Source organism: Colobus angolensis, unplaced genomic scaffold, assembly GCF_000951035.1.
Source record: "Colobus angolensis palliatus isolate OR3802 unplaced genomic scaffold, Cang.pa_1.0 Scaffold9, whole genome shotgun sequence".
NCBI classification, from domain to species: Eukaryota; Metazoa; Chordata; class Mammalia; order Primates; family Cercopithecidae; genus Colobus; species Colobus angolensis.
This window is the reverse complement of record NW_012122931.1, coordinates 72,486-91,999: the sequence shown is the minus strand read 5'-3', so window position 1 is coordinate 91,999 and position 19,514 is coordinate 72,486. Positions and strand designations below refer to the sequence as shown.

Genomic DNA, 19,514 nt, shown 5'->3' with positions numbered 1-19,514 from the left:
GTCCCCAGGGCTCCACTCATGGTCAGCTGGCCTTGACAGGCGCAGCCAGGTGCCTGCGAGGCGCTGTTCTGTCAGTGGGCTTGAGGCCCCCTTGGGAAGAAGGGCAGCTGCTCGCTCTGCCCTTGCCACCCACTCCCCTGGGGCTGGATAGCCCCTGCTGTGGGGGCCACTGGGGCCTTCCCACCCCGTGGTGTTCTGGAGATGAGCCCTGCGGGATGAGAGGCTCAGGCAGCAGAAGGCTCCGGAGAGCTGGCTGGCTTTGAGTAGAAAGTCAGGTGTGCTGTTCTGTTAGGGGGTGTGTGTCTGAATGTGTGTACAGGTATGTGTGACTGTAGGTGACTATGAGTGTGCGTGCATGTGGATGTGTGTGACTGGTGTGTGAGTGAGGGTGTGTGTGTGTGTGACTGTGAGGATGTATGTGGGAGTATATGTGAGTGTGAGTGTATGTCTTCGTGTTATGTGTGGATGTGACTGGGTGAGTGTGGATGTGTGTGTGACTGAATGTGTTTGGATGTGTGTGACTGTGCATGTGAGTAGATGTGTGGGTGTACTGTGCATATATATGTGTGACTGCTTGTGTGTGTGAGTGCAGGGGTTTTGTGTGTGTGTGGGTTATGTGTGAGTGAGGGGGTTGTGTATGAGTGCGGAGGTTATGTGTGAGTACAGGGGTTGTGTGTGGATTGTGTGTGAGGGGGTTATGTATGTGTGGGTTGTGTGAGTGGGGGAGTTATGTGTGTGTAGCTTGTGTGTGAGTGCAGGGGTTGTGTGTGTGTTGGTTATATGTGAGTGTGGGGGTTATGTGTGTGTGGGTTGTGTGTGAGTGTGGGGGTTGCGTGTGTGTGGGTTGTGTGTGAGTGGGGGAGTTATGTGTGTGTGGGTTATGTGTGAGTGCAAGGGTTGTGTATGTGAGTATGGGGGTTGTGTGTGTGGGGGGATTATGTGTGTGTGAGTGTGGGGTTTATGTGTGTGTGGGGGGGTTGTGAGTACAGCAGTTATGTGTGTGTGGGTTGTGTGTGAGTATGGGGGTTGCGTGTGTGTGGGGGTTATGTGTGTTGGAGATCACAGCTGTTGTGCCTCCAGGGGCCTCTTGGATACTTGTCACCCGTTCCCTGTGAGCTCTCCACACCCCCACCTTTGTGTCCCCTCCAGCCCCACCCAGGGCCTCCTCCCTGTGGGCTTGGGAGTCATGGGCCTGGGTTCGAGGTCCGACCTGCTTGGTGGCCTTGGGCAGGCCCCAGCGTGTTGAGGCCTCTTGGGGATCCTGTCCCAGAGCTGCCTTGGTGCACCCTCCCACAGCCTCACATTCGGAGGCAGAGGCGTGGGAGGAGAGGCTGAGTCTGGAGGTCCCCTCCTCCTAGTTCAAGACTCTCTGTAACCTGAAACTTTACAGTCTCCATTTACACAGTCCCGTGTGTGCGGGTGCGTGAGCCTGGCATGTGTACTGTGTATGCACACATGGGAGCTCGCCGTGGACTCTGTCTCCCGTCCAGTGGGATGAGCAGGGTGTGCTCAGAGCCCGACGCACGGAGGAAAGCACAGCCCATTTCTCTTTGCTGGGTTGGAATTCACAGTGGGATGCTGGGGGCTCCCAGACAGGTGTGAACGGGGGCCCACTGCCTGACTCCCCAGGACCCAGCTGGGGTCTGGTCTTTGGTCCTCTGGCGTCCCGGGTTGGAAGGACAACGGTCTGTCCCACGGCTATGCCTTTGAGGAGCCCCGGAGGCCTCGTGGGGTGGTGTCCATCGCACGGGCCGTCGGGGAGCACACACTCTGAGCTTGAGCACTGGCTCCACCGCCGATTGGCAGTGTGACCTCGGGCAGTGCTGCACTGAGCTTGGCAGGGCTCTCTGCCCTCGCCGTGCCCACTGCTGGGAGCTGCCCGGCTGGCTCTAAGGCCTTTCTTCTCCCTGTGTCCAGACGGGGCCCCTCACCTCGGGACCCCAAATTACTTTCTTCTTTGTGCACTGGTTTACTTTGTCTCTCCCCGTGGGGCATCACGTCTACAGGACGAGGGCCAGGCCTTTGTCCGGTAGACGAAGGGCTCATAGTGACCCCCCTCATTTGGGATTGTGTAGCTCTGTTGAGGCAGCCTGGCCATGCCAGGGCCTTTCAGGGTTTCAGAGTGCTGCCTGCGATGTGACCTCCCCGGTCGTCCTTCCTCACCACCTGCAAGCTGTCCCCGCATGCTGGCTGGGCCCTGGGCTGCAGGCTGGGGCCAGGGAGATCTGGACAGAAGCATCCACCCCTTGCAGCTCACGGTGTGGTGGGACCCAGTGGGCCTTGGGCACAGCTGAGCTCAGACCGCAGAGGGTCTGGGGTTGGAGGCGGCAGGGACACGATGCGTGCCCTCACTCTAGGAGAGAACGCTGCCAGGAGAAGGGTGGCTGGCCCGGTTGGTAGCTGCTGAGAGGCCGTTGCGGAAGGTGGGTAGTCAGCAGAGAGTACAGTGTCCCTTCTTCCACTGGGTCCCACCTGAGGGAGCGGCAGGAGCTGGAGGGCCTGGGGAAGAGGCCGCATCAGCTTCACTTGAGGGCTGAGTGCCAAAGACAGTGTGGGGAGCCCTGGGCTGGCAGGTGGGTCACCCTCGCTCTGGGACACGCTCAGTGCCCTGGGGAGGGGTTTGCATCCGAAGCCGATCCCACTTCCCTGTCACATTCCCACCCGGTTACAAAAGTCTTCCTTCCCACCGGCCTCGTGGAGGCTGCTGGGGCTCGGGGCTGAGTGGAGTCCTTGCTGCCTGTCTCTTCTGACGTGTGGCTTTGGAAAAGTCCCTTGGTCCCCCAGGCCTCTGTGTCCTTTGCCAGGAGGGCTCAGGGCACCAGTCGTCTAGAGTCAGATGCCCTTGGGCAGCTGCCACTGTCTCTGGCCCCCCTGCTGTTTTTGCTTCACATTCAGGCAGGGCCTGTGCAGCCCTGGCTATGAGCCCAGTTTGGTGTGGGGCTTGGCGGGGCTGCTGTGTGCCCGGCGAGGGCCAGCTGGGCTGAACTTCTCCCCCAATGCTGATGGGGACCAGACTTTTGGGGGCACATTCTCTTTCCATAACATGATCTCCCCTAGGCCTCGCCCCTCACAAGCTGGCAGAGAACTCTCGCCCCATTTCATGGCCGTGGCACTGGTGGCTTGGGGCAGGGCCTGGCGGCCAACTCTTGGGCTTGTGCCTCTGGTTCACTGGGCCTGTGGCCTGGCCCTTGGGGTATGGAGAACGGGCTTGGGGGTGGCGTGCGCTCCCTTGAAGTGGTCCGTCCTTGTCTCTGCCTGTCCTGAGGATGAGGGTCATCACCTGAGTCAGGGCCGCAGGGCAGCCATGGGTGCGTGAGTGCAGGGCCGGGCCTGTCTTCCCCGGGCGGCATGGCAGGTGGCTGGGCCAAGATGGCTGTGGCCCCTTCCTGGGCGCTGCTGCGTGTTGAAACCCGTCTGTGACGTGGCCAGCAGTGTTGAAATAAGGGCCTGTGCATTTCCCAACATCCTGCCAGCCTGGTGAAGGACTGGGTGCCAGGCCCAGCCTGGGCCTCCCTTGTGGGGTGCTCAGGCCCCACTTCCCTCCCTGGGGAGGGGAGGAGAGGCCACTTCGAGGGATTGACGTCAAGACAGGGTGACATTAGTCTGGGCCCACGGGATCTTTGCTACTTCCCCATTTTATGGAGGGGAAACTGAGGTGTGGGGAGGGGTGAGGATGAGGTTTGAAGCCAGGCCATCCAGTCTCAGTGCCGCTTGTAGACGCAGAAGGGTGTGGGGAGGGAGAGAGAGAGCCAGGTAGGCCAAGGGCGCCTGACAGTATGGCAGGATACACACACCCACTGGGGAGGTGGGGGGCCGCGGCCAGGGCCCCAGCCGAGGTCCGCCTGGACGCTGGCTTTGCTGCTTGGGGCTGGAGCATGGACCCGTCCTGGGCTGAGTATGGGAGATGGGGTGGAGTGGGGGCCTTGGGTGAGTATCCCTCTTCCTTTGGCTGGAGGAGGCCTGGCCCTGGGACTGTCCCGTGAGGGGAGACAGTGGTTAGCCCCGTTGGCGGAATTGATTTGTTATCACTGGGTTCCAGGCACACGGCTTAGAGGGCATCACAGAGGCCTCTCTCTCACCTTAGAGGGCATCACGGAGGCCTCTCTCTCACCTTAGAGGGCATCACGGAGGCCTCCCCATCATCTTACGGGGTGGGTGTTATTAGGCTTAGTTTAGAGGATGAGACAGGATCAGGGAGGCCCACTGACCCACCTGGGGGCCCCCAGCAGGCAGGGGAACTCTGTCCGGGTGCTGGACTGTGAGGCCCTGTTCTTCCCGGGACTCTACCACCTCAGAGGGTGGCAGCAGAGGGCCCAGTGGGGTGTGTGCTTCTGTGGGGCAGGCCAGTCCTGGCTCTGCCCTTGTAGGCTGTGTGACCCCAGGCGGTGGCTCAGGCTCTCTGGTCTGGCCTGGACGCGGAGCTGCTTGAGGTCTGGAATCTGGCTCTCTGGTGAAGGGGCAGCAGGAGAGGGGCTGAGACCGCCTTCTCGGTTGCAGAGCTGCCGTAGGCCAGACCCTCCTGCCTGCTGGGTGGGGCCTGGCATTCCAGGAACCTGTGGCCAAGCCTGGCCTGGGCTGTGGCGTCTGCCCCGGGTTCATCAGCAGGGGAGGGGCCCCGGAGACCAGTCCGTTATGGATGAGGAAGCAGGCGCCCAGAGAGGGTGAGGACCTGGGCTGGGCCACACAGCCAGGCCGCCACAGAGCCGGGGGCCATCAGGAGCCATGCTTTCTGGTAAGGCGGAAGTGTCTGGGGCCAGGGCGGGATGAAGGACTCTGGTCCCAGAAAGCAGCCTTTGGTGCTGTTCCTTGGGCTAGGAATGGCAGTGACAGGAAGGGCATGGCCACCGAGATGCGCTCAGTTATGGGCACCTGCTGCCTGCCAGGAACTGTGGTCCATGTCTGACTGTCTTTAGCAGCTGTGTGCCCGCTGTGTGCCGGGTCCTGCGCTCAGCCCTTCTTGTGTGTGGTTTCCAACCCTGCATGTTCCCAGGCCGTTGGCCCATTTTCCAGATGAGAATTCTGTGGTCCAGAGAAGCAGCATTGTGTGCTGCAGTCCTTGGCTAGGAGGTGGTGGGGCTGTTTTGGACCCAGATCTTCCTGTCTTCTGGTGCCAGGGGTCCCCATCGTCTGTCTGTCACTTTCCCTGGGCCTGCCTTCCTCATGGTAGACATGTGTGCAGGTCCCATCCCTCTGCTATCCACAGAAAGGCCAGGGGTTGGCATGGGAAGGTGTCGGAGCCTCCTGGGTTGTAGCTGGAGGGAGGTGAGCACCTCCTACAGGAAGCCCTCCTTGATGTCTCCTCCCCTTTGCCGCATTACCAGCCGATAGCCATTGGGCTCCTGGAAAAGGCTGTCTTTCTGACTCTGGACCGGGTGCCCCTGGGCAGGGCCCACCTTTGTTTTCTAATTTAATTTAATTAAAATTGTAAAAATTAGAGACAGGGTCTTGCTTTGTTGCCCAGGCTAGACATGAACTCCTGGGCTCAAGTGGTCCTCCTGCCCTGGCCTGTTGGGTAGTGGGGACTTCAGGAGTGCACCACCTCACCTGGCCTCCCAGCCTGGTTTTTCTCTGCCTGTTCCTAGCCCTGGGTTCGATGGGGGAAGCAGTCACCTGATGGGCAGATACTCTCTGAGTAGTGCATGAAGGTGGTTGTCCAGGTGGCTGTCTGTGGTGTTGGTTAATCCTCACGGCTTCTGGGAGTTAAAGGCAAGAGCGCCATCCCCTTTCTGAGGACGAGGACATTTAGACCCAGCAAGGCTGAGTCAGATGCCCAAGGCCCTGCCCAGCCGTGACCAATGCAGCCAGGACTCAAACCCGGATCCTCAGGCAGCGGCTGCTGTGCCCCAGTGGAGCTTGAGCCTGGGCAGTGGTTGGCACTCACCACCTGTGGGATGGATGAGGAAAGGCCAGCCTGATGGTCATTGCCACTTTCCTAGTGTGGGCTGCACCCGGCCTGAGGGTGGCTCTGGTCCCTGGCTGTCCTGAGGGGTAAGGGGATGAATTGCAGGCTACCCTCCTGGTGTGGGCTGCGCTGGTCACTGGTCACAGGGATCCCGGCCCTCAGCCCACGCCCAGGGCCACTCTTTCCACAGGCTGTGGCTTGAGGGAGGCCCCTGGGGCACCTCCCCGCTCCAGTCTTCCTCCCAGACCAAACCCCCACAACCTCCACATGTTTAGCCCCGAGAAAATGCCTTTCCCTCTGCCTCCCCAGAGAGCGGCCAGGCCAGCGGCTGCCTGGGGAGGCGTAGCAAGTGGGTGGCAAAATTTAGACCTTTTGCCTCCTGGCGACTTCCTTCTTCAGTTTCATTTCTATGGGAGAGGAGATAGAGGCTCAGAGAGGTTGTCTAACCTGCTTGGGGAAGCACAGCGTGGCTAGTGCCTTGTGTTACTGCTTGGGTCCCCTTGAAACTTGGCACCTGCTTGGCTAGTTCTTAAGGACTGTGGAGACTCCTGCAGCCGGCACCGACCTGGTCCCGCTATCCTGTACGTCTGTACTTGGCACCTGCTATGTGCCAGGCACTGGCCAGCGCCCAGGCTTTCACAATGGAGTGGCCATGGCGCTATCCTCAGTAGCCCTCAGCCTTGGCATCCAGGGTGAGGGGCTGGCTGTGCCCTGCACTGCAGGGAGTGTTCTTGAGTGGGTAGGTAGGAGATGAGACCCCTACCCTAACTGGGAGACTCTGGGAAGGCTTCCTGGAGGAGGTGTTATATAAAACGGAGCCAGGCTGGAGTGAGCCAGGAAACAGGTGGAGGAGTTTCAGGCCCAGGGAACAGCATGTTCAAGGCTAGAGGCGAGAGAGCCTGACATGTTCCTGGAATGACCCAAGGCTGGGGGCGGAGAGCAGGCCAGGCCAGAGCACGGGTCACTGTGGGGAGGTGGGAGCTGCCTGCTGCCTTCCTGGCCTGGTGCCGATGGCTGTGGCTGGCTGGGCACCCCAGGAAACCTTCCTGCCTCCAGAATTGCAGTGGCTTCTGGGGTCTGGGAGAGGGGCGATCTTCATGGAGGGCGGCCAAAGGCTCCTGGATGGGCTGTGGACACTGCGAACAGTTGCTCCAGGCAGTGGGCAGGGGATTCCAGGCGGGTCCTGGCCCAGAATAAACCCTGGTTCATCTGAGGGTCAGCCCAGAGACCGTGTGTGGATGATCGGCCTGGCGGGAGATCTGGGAGTGACGCTGGGTCGGCTGTCTAGTTTTACAGCCGGGGACACGGGCCAAGGCCACCGGGCAGCCTGGGGTGGCCAGCAGGTGGGTCCGGGGCCGGCAGCTCTGGGCCCCGTGTGGGTTCTCAGGGCTCAAGGAGAAGCCTGAGGGCTGGGGCGGGGGCGCTTTGGAAGCAGCCACTCCCTGTGCGGAGCAGGAGGGCTGGCTTCTGGCGGGAGAGCATTCTCGGTGTGAGAGTTTGTGTTAGTGGCTGGGGGGTTGCTGAGAGTCTATAAAATGCTCCCCAAAACAAACAACTAAACACCTCGCGTCCTGCAACTCAATGGCAGAGGCCACTCAGAGAAAACAAGCTGCTGCCCATCCTCCCTCCCTCCCTCTGCTCCTCACCCCACCCCCCCCAACCCCCGCCAGGCTCACAGCCTGCTGGCCTCCCTTCTCCGCATGTGGGCAGATCATAGCAAGCCTTGCTAGTTGTTAATTTTTAAAAAGAAAAATGGAATTCAGATTTGTGTTTCCTATCAAAGTTGATATCTTCCTAAGGAAGGAAGGCACCCTCCCGCTGGCCCCACTGGTTGGGGCGGAAGAAGGCGGCCCCTCTGTGGGTGCAGCCAGGCCTTCTCGTGGAGGCCCAGAGGGGCGCCCTCAGCCACGGAGCCTGCGCGTGCCAGCCGTCGCATCTCGCAGTGCCCAGGGTTGTGGGAGTCTAGGAGCTTTGGTGCCTGGAGGGGTGCGTTGGTGTGCATGTGTGTGTGCCTCGTGCTCTGACCTGTGCGTGTGCCTGCGTGCCCCGTCCACACCACTCCCGTCTATGCTCTCTCCCTCTCCCGCGGGGGCAGAGGTCCCTCCGGTGCCCCAACTATAGCTCCCACTGCTGCCCTGTCCCACCCTCTGTTCTCTCTCCTCCCCCACCGCCCCCCACACTCTGCTCAGGCAGCCTTGGGCTCATGATTCGACAGCCGGGCCAGCTGCGTGGCCTCGGCCAGGGCGACCTTCGTGTGTTGGAGCCTTGCCGTGTCCTCTGTCTATAGAAGGTGATGCTAGGCCGGGCGCGGTGGCTCAAGCCTGTAATCCCAGCACTTTGGGAGGCCGAGACGGGCGGATCACGAGGTCAGGAGATCGAGACCATCCTGGCTAACACGGTGAAACCCCATCTCTACTAAAAATGCAAAAAAATTAGCCGGGCGTGGCGGCGAGCGCTTGTAGTCCCAGCTACTTGGGAGGCTGAGGCAGGAGAATGGCGTGAACCCGGGAGGCAGAGCTTGCAGTGAGCCGAGATCGCGCCACTGCACTCCAGCCTGGGCGACTGAGCGAGACTCCGTCTCAAAAAAAAAAAAAAAAAAGAAGGTGATGCTTAGGGAGCTTTCAGAGAACCAGTGAGACCCGTGCTGGCTGGCGCATCTCGGGTGCTCAGCACGTGGGCAGCACCCTCCCTGGCTGTGTTCATGGGGGCAACTGGGCACTGGGCATGGAAAGGAAAGCGTGGTAGGGAGGGACCTCCTGGCTCTTTGCAGCTGAGACCCGTCAGGGACGCAGCCCTAGGGATCTGGCTGGGCCTGTGGGCTGCAGAGGCTCAGGAGGGAGGGAAGGGGCATGGTGAGGGCACCTTGGGCGTCGAGTCTCGGAGGCAGTGCAGGAAGCATCTCCTTACTTGTGGCGGGCAGTGGGCGGGCTGACCTCTGGGCCTTGTGTTCACTGGCTGAGTGTGCTTCTGTGTGCCCTGACTCCATGGCCGCCCCCGTCACTGTCCCTGACCCGTCAGCCGGGTTTTCCGGGCAGCCCTGTGGCTGGTGGCCTAGGGGCCGCCCTGTGAGGGGCTGGCACTGGGAGTGGGGACCTGGCCAGTCTTGCTCAACCTTTGGGGATGGAGCCCCAAGCTCGCTGCATCCGTGCTGGGTACTGAGGTCACCCATTCTCACCCTCTCCATGCTCTGTGTTCATTTCTGGGGGCCTCTGGCAGTGTTGGGGTTACTGGTCTCGGCCAGCCCCAGGGGTGTTGGATCCTTGATGGCGAGCTGGCTGCCCTCCCTCGGCCACGTGCTGTCCCACATGGCGTTGTCCCCATCACTGCCTGACCAAGGGCAGGTGGCCAGGAGCATGCGAGGCCCGGAGCATGGGGGGGGGCCCCCCAGTGTCCAGCACAGTTGTGGGGCTGGGCCCTCCTTAGAACTCAACCCTGCGTGTGCTGGCATCATCGCTCGGGAAGGCACGTGTGTCCTTCCTGCACAGCTGGGTGAAGTCTCCGTGCGTGTGTGCCCTGCAGCCGGCACTCCCACACCCCCGGCTCCTGCAACCCCTCGGAGGTGACCGCCGTCCCAGCTTCCCTCTCCGGGACTACTTCTGTCTCTTCTTGGCCTTTGTGAAAACAGAGGTCAGTTTGGATGTGGGGGTCAGGGAGGAGCACTCTACTCTTGCAGAGATTTAACATTTTTATTCCAGCCTCCAGCTTTGGCCCGATTTTCACCGTCTGTGTGTGCATTTTGATCTGTCACATTCTCCTGTTCTGCACATCGGCTTCTGTCCCCAGGAAGCCATCTTGCCGCCCCCCCCCCCCGCAACCTCCATCAGAGCCAGTATGGGGGACATTTCGTGAGCTGATGGGGTACTGAGTGGGGACCCTCCTGCTCTGCCCCCCTTGGAGGGGCTATGAGAGTTCAGGTGTGTGGCGGAAGGGCCCAGCTGGGGCAGGTGATGGGCAGCTCAGCATTGGCCGATCCCAGGCCTGTCCCTGAGAATCCAGGTGTGTGCGGAAGGGAACTGGGGCAGGTGATGGGCAGCTCAGCGTTGGCCAACCTGAGAATCCAGGTGTGTGTGGAAGGGCGCTGGGGCAGGCCTGGCCCTCGTCCTGTCCTCCTGGAGTAGTGGCCGTGGGGGTGGATGGTGGTGCCCTGGGTGGTGAGCAGGTTTCACGGTGACTGTGGCTGGGAACGAGGAGCCAGCTCAGCAGGAAGCTGGCAGCCACCCAGGGTTCTGGGCAGGGCTGGGGCAGAGGGTACAGGCAAGGCACAGAGCTCTGGGGGTGCCAGGCCACCCTGGCTGCTTCCTGGGAGATGAGTTCCTGGCTGGATGCTGTCATCCTAGGCAGATAGGCGAGTTCTCCGTCGGCCAGGTCGGCGTTGGGGAGCCAGGCCAGTGCCAGTGTTGCTGCCGTCACCTGAAGGTGTGTGTACCGGCCAGCGCCTGTGCGTGGGGTCCTTACCACTGTGCGGTGTAACCCTTGCCACCCAAGAGAGCTGTGGCCATCTGCATCCAGAACGCAGATGGTGAGCAGAGCCGGCCTGGTCCCAAAGGGTCCCGTGGCCTGGAGGCGAATGTGGATGCCTTTTGGTTTATTTGCTTAGAGGCAGGCTCCTGGGTGCTGAGGGAACAGGCTCTGGCCCCTGTCACCTGTCCCAAGGAGCAGTGCCTGGGGCACGTAACGAAGTGGTGGCCCTCCTTGCCCCTGCCAGCCTCAGGACTGTGGCCATTAGGCTGGGTGGGCCGCTCAGAGTCACAGGAGGGGTGGGTAGGGAGTGCTGACCCCGGGCAGCGGGTGCCATCCAGTTGCTTCCAAAGGCAGCCTGGAGTTGGGGTTTGCCGAGGGAGCAGACCCCAGGCTGTGAAGCACCCCAGCCTTGCAGGGGTGCCTGCAGGAGTCCAGGCAGCCTCGGGAGCGGCCTCTGGAGCCTGGAGGGCAGGAGCCAGGCCATCCTTGGCTGTGAGTTTGTTTCGTTTCCTCAAGTCAGATTGTCCTGCTTCATCCTGTGCCTGGAAGAGAGGTCCTGCCGCTGTCCGCGGGTGGGGACACACGTCTCTTGCCTTCCCTCCTTGTGGGTGGGGGTGGACCTCAGCCGCACCCATTTGTCAGTCAGCAAACGCAACTCCTGCTGGGTCACCTGCCTACCAGCTGAGCTCCTGGATGCAGCCCAGTCTGTGGGGCCCACCCGGCTCCTCCAGCCCTATAGCTCATCCCCACCACACCTCCTCTGCACAGCAGGACCCGGAATTATGCTGTTCTCGGTTGGACCTGCTTGTCCGTGCTTAGCTGGGCCTTTCCTGACCCCTGTGGGCTCCCCAAGGGCGGGGCTCGGGCCTGCCCCGTCAGCAACAGCTGTTGCCAAGGGCACAGATGCCCTGTGCATGAGGTGGAGATGAAGGAGGGCCAGGAGCTCCGTGACAGACAGTGGGAGGGGAGGCTGTCTGTCCTGTGGTGAGCTGCTTCTGGGGCACCCTGAGACAGGGTCTCCCTTCACTTCCTGGCCATCCAAAGCATCTGTGTCTGTGTCCAGGAAGTTGAGGAGGGCCCCTGGGACTGAGTCGCTGCCCATCACTGACCGTCTGTGGCGGGCACTGCCAGTGGCCGTGGCCCAGGGTTTTGGTGGGTCTCCTTCATCAGGGGCTTGCTCCAGGCCTTAGACAATGCTCCTATGCTCCCTGACAGCCGCAGGGTCTCATGCTCCTGCTCCAGACCGTCTCTGCCACCCCGCTCCCTGCGGTCCTGGGAGGTAGCAGGACAGCCGCAGCGTACAGACGAGAAGACCTTTGGCCCAGCCTGGGCGGATGCGTGGGTCCAACTCAGCCCCTCTGTGCCTGTGGTCTGTAGGGACCTGGACCCAGCTGCCCCTAAGGATGGAGCTCAGCTTTCCCCAGCTCCAACCCTGGGGCCTTGTGTGGGAGGGGCAGTGGCCCTGGGATCTGGCCGTGGTGGCTCCAGCCCCCTCTCCAGTACAGCAGAGCCTGGAAGCATGCTGGTCTCTCCGTTGGAGACTCAGGCCTTCCAGCCTGCTTCCCCTGGAGGGCGGGAAGGCCTTGGGGCTGTCAGAGCTTCAGGATTAGGGACTCCAGCACAGCAGGGGCTGCCTTTTCTATGCTCCCTGCCTGAGCACAACCTTCCTGCCCTCTCCCCTGCAGCCCCTCTGTTGCTGTGGTCGGTCATGCCACCCGAGGGCCCAGTGTGGCCTTGGCACTACCACCGTCCACCAGCGGCAAGTCTGGGCAGGTGCGTGTGTTGGGGGTGGCCGTCCGCGGGGTAGGCCGGAGGTGGCGTGCCGGCCCTGTGAGTCACACCGATCCCAGGAGGGGAGCGGGGGTGGCCAGGGCACTGTGAGCTGGTGTGCTGAGGCTGGCCTGCCCATGGCTTGGCCTGGGGGCAGGGGTGGGGTGGGGTCCTGCCTGGGTTCTCCTGGAGAACCTGGGTCAGGAGCCGGGAGCCAGATCAGGGCTGGGGGCTTTGCGTGGGGTCGGATGGGGGCTGGGGAGGCCGTGAGAAGGGAGGAGGCTCCCATGAGCCAGTGGTTGTAAGGAGCAAATACCGCCTCGTAGGTGGGCGGCCCCCCTGGGAGGAGGCTGCAGGCCGGGAGGTAGACAGGACGGGCCCCTCCGTGTGATGGTTGGGGTGTCCGGGGACGGTACCTGGGAAGGGCTGGTGAGCCAGTGCCGTGGGGTCCCTGCTGTCTGTGGCTGCCTTTGTGGCCAGGCCTTGGCCCTCCTGTTGCTGCCCCACGACACCTGGCTATGGGTTGTCCCAGCTCTTAGGCCAGGTGGGGAGTGAAGCTGGCCACCGAGCCTCATGGAGCACCTTTGCAGTTCCCTGGCACCCAGGTCTGGCCCAGGTGTGAGGCCAGAGGAAAGGCCTCCTCCAGAATCCAGGGCTGCCCGTCCTGAGGTCAGGGGCTTTGAGCTGTCGGCACCTCGCACCTCATACCCGTGGCCGGATCCCCCACTGTCTGTCTGCAGTAGAGACAGCAGAGCCCCTGGGAACCCCTCCCAGCAGCTGAGGGTTCAGGAGGTGCCTCTCACTACACCGGGGAAATGTGGCCCCAGGGGGTAGGAGGTGCAGGACCCCGTCAGACAGAGACCGAGTCTGAACCTGGAGAGGCCTCGGGCCAGCTCCGTGATCCAGACAAGGGGTTTTCCTTCTCTGAGCCGCCGCTGCTGCTGTCAGAGCCTGCAGTGGGCACTGATTTGAAGAAGGACAGACATGGGCTGGGAAGGTTGAGGGAGGCCCTGGAGAGGGGGACCCTGGGGAGGGAGATCTTGGAGCTGCAGAGGCTTTGAAGAGGCAGGGGTGTGGGAGTGTGCAGCCAAGGTGCCCAGCCTGGGATGGGTCCTGGGTCCAGGGGTGTGGCTGGTCTCACCTGCTGGTAGAGCCCTGTCCGGAGGAGTTGAGCTCAGACCTTAGCACTGACAGCGCTGGGGCAGAGTGCTGAGAGGGGCTCTCTCAGGGCTGTCTCTCAGGGCTGGGCCCTGTTGGATCTTCTAACTGTCTGAGCAGGAGAGGGAAGGCTTCCTGGAGGAGGTGTCCCTGGCAGGAAGATGCAGAGGGAATAACCGTATGTGCTGTAAGGGCCAGGCCAGGGGCTGAGAGGGGCTGGTGGGAGACGGTGGGGGCTGGGTGGGGCAGGACACCATGGTCTGTATGGTGCCCGCCCTTCTTCCTCCTCCGTGGCCACAAGGCCCCTGTGGTAGAGAGGGTGGCGCTGGCCTTGAGGGATCTGGCCGGCAGGTAGGTAGGCAAGTGAATGACCGAGTTCCTCAGGTGGATTTGGGGGTGGGGCCTCCTGGCTCTGCCTGTTTTCTTCAGCGGCCCTGGTTAGGGCTTTGAAGGGCTTCACTGCAGATTAGCCCGACCTTCCCGGGGTGCTCAGCAGGGTGTGCCACAAGGTGCTCCCTCGTAAAGTGGCCACAAGGTGCCTTCGGTGTGTGGGGCCCATAGGACAAGTTGGATGCAGCCTCCCGGTGGGGGCTGCTCAGATGAAAACCGTACCTGTGGGCAGGTGAAGCCACCGCCTCCTCGGTGTAGCAGTCAGCGGGGTCCTCCCCACGTCCCCTCCTCTCCCTCTGTCCCTGGACCCAGGAGTTTGGGAGAGGCCAGTAGGCAAGCTGGGCACTTTGCTCTGTAATGACCCTCCACCCCCACCAAGATGCACACAAGCCCTGCCAGGATGTGGGGGGCAGGGCAGCGGGCTGAGCCAAGGTGTAGCTGCTGGGAGATAGTGTTCCCCGCCCTCTGGGCTGGCATCTGCCTCCCGACCTGCTGCTGCCCCTGCCTGCGCGCTCGCCGCTGGCTGCATGTGGGGAGGAAGGAAGAGGTTTGGGTGGTGTATGTGTGTGTGCGTGCTTTTGCTTGGGCTCAGAGGGCTCTGGCTGGAACCCAAGCTCTGGCCTCCAGCACCTTGGCTGGAAGGAGTGAGACCTGGAGAGACAGTGGGGGCTGCAGTGGCGCTCCCTGGGGGCCAGCTGGGTGCTGAGGAGACCGGAGCTGGGGGCTGGGGCAGGCCCAGGGCATCTGGTGGGAAGCCCTGCCCTTGCTGCCTGTCCTGTGGAAAAGCCCCTGGCTGCTGTCTTGGCTTTGCTGGACTGGCAGAGTGGGCCAGAGGCTGGGGACTGGACACCATGGGCCCCTGTGCACTGATGGAACAGTAGGTGTGTGAGATTCACAGGGTGCTGGGGTGTGAATTCACGAGGGCGGGGCCTTTTGGGTTATGAGTCAACCCCCTCCAGTTATCCAGGGTGAGGTGCTGAGGCCTGGGTGGGCGGTGTGAGGGTGGGCTGGTAACTGTGTAACCGCCGGCTCTCTGGGAGACCCTGGTCTGTAGCGTGGCCCTCTCTGAACTGGGAAGACATGGGCGTGAGAACTGTGGCTGGGGAGGCCCTGCCCACCTGAGGGCAGCGTTCAGCCAGTGTGGACTCTGCCCCGGTGCTAGGCGCAGAGTTCTTGGACAGGCCGAATGCAGGCGTACCTTTGGGCTGTCTGGACAGGGCCTGGTTAGCGAGACCGTGGCTGAGGGGCTCAGAAGGGGCTGCAGTGGGACTGGAGCCCCCTGGCCGTGCCCCAGGGGCAGGCCCTGAGCTGCTGGGATCTCATGCCGTGGGTGGCTGGGCAGATGTGGCTGTGTGTGTGCACAGAGGTGGGGAAGAACAGGGTGGACCCATCTAAGCCCTTGTCCTGCCAGAGGCTTGCCTGGTGTCAGCACGCACGGGTGGGCTGTGAGGGACTGAGAGCCCGGGCTGCTTCACCCCAGAAGGGCTTGCTGTGGGCATCTTTCTCTCACTGGTGAGCCACGTCAGGGTGAGGCAGGATGGAGGTGAGGCTGTCTTGTGTGGCCTGAGCGGGTGTGGCGGGCTGGGAGCCTGCTGCAGGTCAGGATGTGTCCGGGGACCAGCACCAGACCTGCCGAGGTGGGAGGTCAGTCTCTGCTGGCTCTGTGAGGGGCCCTGCAGTCTCGGACCTTGCCTGTCCCCTCTGGGGCTGAGGTCAACCCTGGGACATGGCTGGGACGGAGACATGGACCCTCATTCCGAGTCTCATGAGACCGCACCGCTTCGTTGTCAGTGAGGCTTGTTGGGCATAAATGAAGCACATCGATGGGGTGAGGGCTGGAGGTTCCCATGGGGGGCCTCGCACCCCCCACTCCCCTCCCTACTCTGGGAACCAGGCCCTCAGGCAGCTGGTGAGGATCTGGGGGTCACAGCTGAGGTGGCAGTTGGCGTGGTGGCACGGTGTGCCTCTTGGGAATAAAGCTTCGACCTGGGCTGCGTGAGGACAGATGGGTGGGCTGTGACCCTCGCTCCAGGCACCATCCCCTCGTCCGTCCGTCGGACGAGCTTGTCCAGGTTCCAGGCCCTGAACCAGATGAGCAGAGAGCTGGAAAGTTCAGAGGAGGGAGGAGGGATCCCGGCCAACACCCAGGAGACTGAGGGACCGTCTGGCCCGGGTCTTGATGAAACCAGGCCTTGGGGGTTGTTTGTGTTGTTATTATGAGACTGGCATGTGCCTGTTGTACAGACACCAGCTCAACAAAAGCCTGTCTTCTCCTCACTAGAGCTGGGAGTCCCGGACCCTCCACACTGTCACCCTGGTGGGGGGAGTCCCGGACCCTCCACACTGTCACCCCTAGTGTGGGAGTCCCGGACCCTCCACACTGTCACCCCTAGTGTGGGAGTCCCAGACCCTCCACACTGTCACCCTTGAGGGGGAGTCCCGGACCCTCCACACTGTCACCCCAGAGGGGTGTGCTGGACCCTCCACACTGTCACTCCGGCGGGGAGTCCTGGACCCTCCTCAGTGTCACCTCGGGGACCTCCCTCATCGCATTTGAACTCCAAACCAGGCAGACACTCATGGTTCCCTGCTGCACGTGGCTTGGGCTGGCAGTGCAGGGGAACGCGAACTGTGCTGGGGTCCCCAGTGACTGAGGTTGGAATCAGGAGATGTGGCAGCAGTGGAGACACCAGCAAGCTGGGGACAGCCCAAAGCTAGGGAGGCTTGGGAGTTTAGTGGGTTCTGCAGAGCGTGGGCTTTTGTGGTGGGTGAGACCCAGGAGGGAAGAGACCTGCCCTGGGCCCCTCAGCTGGCGGAGCTGTGGGTGCAGAGAGAGCGGCTGCGTGGGCCCATGCAGGGCGTGCTGTGGGGCAGGGGCCAGAGCTGGAGGAAGAGGCCGAGGTGGGGCTGTACTGGGCTGGCTGTCACCCGGTCAGCCTGGGGTCGATGGTTCTCTGGCCCTTTTCTGTCTTCTAGGAGGAAAGGAGCTCTCTGTGTCCCACCTGCCGCCTTGACGCTGATGCCTTGGGGTTTTGGGGGCAGTGGTTTTCCTTGTGCTCAGGCGGGGCAGTGCCGTCCTGTGGTTCAGGGCCAGCCTGGCCTCCAGCCCTGAGCACCGCCTGCAGAAAAGTTTCAGACGGGCGTGAGCGTGTGGGGGCGCTATCACGGGAGAATTCTGGTTCCCCTCCAGCCCTGCGTGACATCTTGGCGGCCTGTCCCCAGCACTGGTGGGGCAGGCAGGAAGCTCCTGGCCTGGGATGGGCACAGACGGGGCGTGGGCTGTGAGTCCCTGCGGCTCAGAGCTACCCCTGCACAGCCTTCCTTGGGGCCTGGTTCCCGGGCCATGGCCTCTGCAGCCTGGGCAGGGCAACCTACTGTGGGCAGAGCTGGTTGGGTCTCAGGCCCTCTGGGTGGGTGGGAACTGAGGACCCCCACTAGCATGCCAGGGGCTGGCAGGGCTGAAAGCTGCGTGTCCACACCCCCACACTCACTACCGGCGTTGGGCTTGGCCATTGGCTGATGGGCCACAAAAGGCGTTCTGTGCCCTGGAAGAAAGCCCTCGTTGTGTGGCTGGAGGGAGGCTGGGAGCCGTGGAGGCCCCTTTCCTGCCCCCGTGCTTCCTCAAGCCCCCCAAGGCGGGTTCCATCCAGAGCTGCTCAGGCGCTGCCTCACCAGTATCCGAGGCTCTGCTCCATGCCGGCCCCTGCCCTGCCAGGCCTGACTCCTGGCCTGTTTCCTGGACTCAGGCCTCCGCGTCCCCCACGTCCCCCACAGGACACACCCCCTAGGACCCATGTGCTGGCCTCTCCGGGGCTCCCTGTTCAGTGTGACCCTTGCTGGGAGCAGGTGGGGATGTCATGGTGGGGACGTGAGGGCCTGGGCGAGCGGTGGTGGCCCCCAAACATTGCCTGGGCTTCTTTCAGGCCACCACTCCAGGCCAGGACAAGTACAGGCACCCCGTGTCCGGTTATCCACACTCCTGCATGCCGGCTGGCACCGTGCACCCCAGCACGCAGCTGGGGAATGGGCTCAGCCAGGTCACCTGATCTGCCTGCAGTGGGCAGCTGGCTTGGTGGAGCCGGATTTGAACTTGGGGCTGCCCAACGTCCGGGCCTTGCCCTTGTCCTGCCCCGGCCCCTGCTGGGTGGCAGACCATCTGCTGCACCAGCTGCGGGCGTGACGATCGTGTCTCGGATTGAGGAAATGAGGCCGGGGTCCTTGTCCTCTTCCAAGAAGCTCTTGGCTTTGGCCAATGGCAGCCGCCTGTGGTCACAGGTGTCTGGTTGAGGGTGGGGGACCGGGCGGCTCTGGGAAAGGGGAACTGGGCTGCCAGGCCAGCATGAGCACCACTTGCTTGCAACCAGCTCCAGGCTGCCTGGAAGAGACTCCAGCTCGGCTCAGCCGCCTCCCTCAGGCCCCTTCCTGCCCACCCAGCCGCCGCACTGCATCGCCCGAGGCTGTGGGACCCTGAGCCCCCCGGCTGGTGGCTGATGGGGCCGCCCCTGTGGTGGGACCTGTCACCTGCTCTCGCCATGAGGCTGCACCTTCTCGCCTCTCTCTCGGGCAGTGGCCTGGCCTGGCGGGCACGGGACCGCAGGTGGCTGGCAGGTGAGGGCCAGGTTTGGTGGCCATTCCATGTGGCCTGGGAGGGTGCCTGTGTCTTGCCTTTGGAGTGTGAGACTCATGGCGGGTCTGCTGGGGCTGTGGGGGAGAGGATCTGGGGTCCCCAGGTGGGGAGAGGCTGGGGAGGTGTGGGGGCCAGGTCTGCGACATCCCGCTCCATGGAGTATGCGTGTGGCCTGGTCACGGCTGCTCCGTACGTGGCCGTGCTGAGGGTGTCTTGGGAGCATTCTGATTCTCCCAGGCTGCCGCTGTCAGCAACAGATGAGCAAACTGAGGCTGGCCCTGTCCTGCAGCCCGAGGCCAGGACCACTGGGTTCCCTGGTCTCCCCTGGGTGTCTGGGCCTGAGGACTCCTTTCAGGCCACTTTGTTCCAGAGGAAAGACCCGGACTCGGGGCTCTGGACAAGGGTGGGAGCGTGGGTGGTTCTCCTCCCTCTCCTTACCTTGAGGCTCTGTGGAGGACCCCTTGGGGTCTGCCCCACTCCCATTTTACAGATGAGGAAACTGAGGCTGGGTGGTGGCAGGGACTTGTGTAGCCGGAGGGGTGCAGTAGACCTGACTCTGTTCTCCTGAGCCCAGCATTGGGACACTGTGCCAGAGAGCAGCAGGGAGGTTAAGCGACCAGACTGGGGGTAAACGGTCAGCCTCCGCTTGCCCTGGGCCGCTGCTGTGGCTGTGGTGTGGGGTGGCTGAGAGGGGAGAAGTAGGGGCAGCCGTTCTATGCAGGGAGTGAGGGGGCTGAGTCGGAGGGTCCCCACACCCATCCTGCTGATGGAGGCCAGAGCCGGCTCCCGGCTGCTCAGCCCTGCCCGGCCCTGGCTCACGTCCCGTTTCTTTTTCATGGCAAGGAGGTCTGTTAATTGGCATGCACAGAGTGCCAGGGCCCATGTGGAGTGCTCATGTGTCTTCACAGACGTCCCTAGAAGGATGCGCTCTCGGCGCCCACGGTACAGGAAGACAGGCTCAGTGCCGTGGAGAAACTCTCCCAAGACCATGGGGAGCCTCGGGGGGGACTCAGACCGGATCGGTCTGGCCAGGGTGCAAGCCTGGACCATCTCGATTTTCGCAGGCGTTTTAAAAGTCCTTTCGCAATTTGTAAATATTTAGCCCAGCCTTCCTCAGCACTGCATGGGCATTGATGGATGCCAGGTGAGGCTGTGCCGGGCAGTCTCTAGGAGCTGCTTGGTTTTGGAGCGGACACCTGAAATAGA

General features: G+C 62.5%; 1 protein-coding gene across 1 annotated transcript in view; it reads left to right on the top strand.

Annotated features, from left to right (window-relative positions):
- The first annotated feature begins 11,262 nt into the window (after nt 1-11,262).
- The window catches only part of RXRA (retinoid X receptor, alpha), a 68,056-nt gene continuing 59,804 nt past the window's right edge, over nt 11,263-19,514 (top strand). Inside the window, exon 1 of the mRNA XM_011931106.1 lies at nt 11,263-12,136. The gene's annotated coding sequence lies outside the window, so the exon portion shown is untranslated. The remainder of the gene's footprint in view (nt 12,137-19,514) is intronic.